Genomic DNA, 3,461 nt, shown 5'->3' with positions numbered 1-3,461 from the left:
GGCCTGGGCTGTATTTGAACTCGCCAGCTCTGGTATATGTGGCTGGTGCCTTAGCCACTTGAGCCACAGGCACCGAGCCTGTGCATTTTTTAAATTCGGTGTTTGATAGTAATTTCACTTGGGCTTTGTGTAAAACACTTCAGTGTACTGGGCAACATGGCTCACGCCTATAAATCCTAGCACTTCTAGGGGAGGCCAATCTGGGCAGATTGCTTGAGTTCAGGAGTTCTAGACCAGCCTGAGCAAAAATGAGATCCAGCTCTACTAAAAATAGAAAAACTAGGGAGGTGGGAGTTGGAGGTCAGAGAATTGCTCAAGCCAAATAGCTTGCTGGGAGCTATGGTGACACCACAGCACTCTATCCAGAGCAACAGAGTGAGATTTTGTCTACAAAAAAAAAAAAGACACTTCCATACTTGGGAACAAACTTGTGACACAATGATGGTCAGCTTTTATATTTAAGAGCCAGAAAGGTCACAAAATCTAAATTTCAAAGATGATTCATACTCACTTCTCCCTCTTACTAAGGAGCCTGCTCTTAGGGGCCAGGGGCTGAAGGGATAGTGACAGTCCCACAAAAATAAAACTATACTGTGGAGTTCTTTTAAGTTTGACTAACCCCCTATTTTTTGAATAGGACCCAAAGCCAAGTTTACAAAAGTTCAGTTTCCAAACTGCTTTTACACATAATTATCTCATTTGATTTTCAAAAGCCTCCTAGAAAGTGGAGAAGGAAAATATAAATATTTTATAAATGAATAAATCAGTTTAATTGATTTTTTAACACTTCCTCAACCAGTACAAGCATAATTGGAGCCCGACACACGCCCAGTGTTTGTTAAATGTTTTTGCCCAACACCTACAGGAAGGAATTACGTTTCATGTGTTGATGTAGCATACCAGGTTTTCTTGTTTATACGGTGGCTTTCATATACTGAGGCTCTGGCTCTGCTATTCCTTATTCCATTTTGTTAAAAAATAAACTTAGGAGGGCCGGGCGAGGTGGCGCACACCTGTAATCCCAGCACTTGAGAGGCCAAGGTGGGTGGATTGCCTCAGCTCACAGATTTGAGACCAGTCTGAGCCAGAGTGAGACCCTATCTCTAAAAACAGCCAGGTGTTGTGGCATCTGTAGTCTCAGCTTCTTAGGAGGCTCAGGCAAGAGAATTGCTTAAGCCCAGGTGTTTGAGATTGCTGTAAGCTGTGATGCCATTGCACTCTACCAAGGGTGACAAAGGGATATTCTGTCTCAAAAGCAAAAAACCAAACCAAAACAAAACAAAACAAAAAATTGGTAGTTTTAACCCACTAAGTTGACCAAAGTTTCATTGTCCAGGGCAGTGATTTTCAACTGGTCATGAACATTTTTAAAGATCATTATTTTTAAAAGAAGTTCAAAGCACATAAGTATATTCTTTTTTTACTCTTTTTTTTTTTTTTTTTTGGATCAACATAATTTAACTTTAGGAAGTTTAACTATAGGTTCCACTGTGCCATGAGATTAAAAAAAGGTTGAGAAACACTGGTCTAAGGAAAGAACCTAGCATTTGGAAGCAGTCAAATCTGAATCCTTTATGTGTATGTGATTTCACCTCTCTGAACAGGTTTCCTAATTTGCAAACTTGGGATAATTTACTAAAATTCCTGTGAAGTTCAAATTGATACAGGACAGGTTCCTCCTCCCCCAACTCAACTGAGCTGAACTGAGCTAGAGGACCTGCCACCTCCGCTAGGGAGGTGTGTTGATGTAGCTGCAGCCAGCAGAGGGTAGCTGCTGGAGGCTTTAGTAGCCAGAGGGGCCTGACCACTGCTGGGGAGACACTGGCACCTTGGTGTCTCCTTCCCCTTGCATATAACAGGGAACCCTCATTTCCTATGCCTAGGTCAATTTCATGTAAGTTTTCTAGGCCTCAATTCCATGAATGGACTGTGTCCATTCATTAATACCTTCATTCACCTAGTCCCAGCAGAAGGGACTGTATTCATTCATTAATGTACTCCTTCACCTTGCCCTGCGGAAAGGATTGTATCCGTTCATTTCCTGGCCTCATACAACTACAAGGAACCCATGCGACTATATATTCCTCCGACAAAGATCCCAAAGGGAGAGACCTCTCCCCCACCCCCACCCCTCTTAGGTTGTTTCTCTCTGCCAGGAGCTTTGGTGTTTTTGTATTCTATTCTTTTTTGTAAATAAATCCTGTTTTAACTACTGATCTGTGGTCCATGGATTCATTCTTCAAATCACAGAGACCAAGAACCTACTGAAGATGAAATTCCGGTATCAAAATGAGTTAACATAAAGCATAGTGCCTTATCAACTAAGTCAATATAAACAGTAATTGACACTGATACAATCTGAATGTTACAAATGGTCTTGTGAATGACAGTTATAATGTGAGTGGTTTTGTGAAAGACAATGAGTTTCTAATCTGACATGGATTATTATGTAACCTTATATATTTGTAGTTTTTAAAAATGTCTTACATTGGGAGAGTTTAAAATGTTTTATACTTGGGGCATCTTAATTTCATGCTTCCTTCTCAGCAGTTAAAGTGGTATTAAAAAAAAAAGAATAAGGGGCGGTGCCCATGGAGTAGGGTGCCGGCCCCAGGTACTGGAGGTGGTGGGTTCAAACCCAGGCTGGGCAAAAACTAAAAAAAAGATAAGGAATCCTTCATCAGTGTCTTGAACACTTACTGTGGCCAGGTATTTGCTAAGCTCTTCACATACATACATATTTTATTTTGTCTTGCCAGGAACCTGAAGCAGTAGGTTCATTTGAAATCTCTATCTTAGGAATGAAGAACTAAAGAATTAAGAGAAATTAAGCCAACCACCTGAGATCATAGTATTACTAGTAGAGTTGAATTTAAAACTTTGCTAGATTACCTTTTTCTTTAGGGCGATTAACTTTTCCTTTTCTAATCACTGGAATTGAATCCAAAATGTTCAAAACTCCTATTATTGATGGTTATGATACCTTCATCTCACGCTAATAGAAAGCATAAATAGCTAATTAGTCTGCAATAGATTATAACTATTAAAACAATGAGATTGTTGTTTATCAGGCCCTGGCAGGGTTCCAACCCCCCAGCCCCAGTGTATGTGACCACTGAGCCACGGGTGTCAAGGCAAATTTGGCATAATTATTAAGGATTTTAAAAAGGGTAAATGGGCCTTGGCTTCCCTTGAAAGTCACCAGCTATATTACCCTCTAATAAGATGGTCAGCCTGTCCTTTGAAGGTTGAAGCCAGTCATCCACTTCTCTTCTCTAGTTATGAAAGTACTAGATGCATCTTCTTCTAATACAAGGCTGTTTTGTCTATACTGAAAATCTATCTACCTCCCAGGTGGTGCCTGTGGCTCAGTGAGTAGGGCGCTGGCCCCATATACTGAGAGTGGCAGGTTCAAACCCAACCCCTTGGCCAAACTGCAACAAAATAGCAGGAGTTGTGGC

Source organism: Otolemur garnettii, unplaced genomic scaffold, assembly GCF_000181295.1.
Source record: "Otolemur garnettii isolate 467f Iridium unplaced genomic scaffold, OtoGar3 scaffold00039, whole genome shotgun sequence".
Classification (NCBI taxonomy): domain Eukaryota; kingdom Metazoa; phylum Chordata; class Mammalia; order Primates; family Galagidae; genus Otolemur; species Otolemur garnettii.
This window is presented reverse-complemented; position numbering follows the sequence as displayed.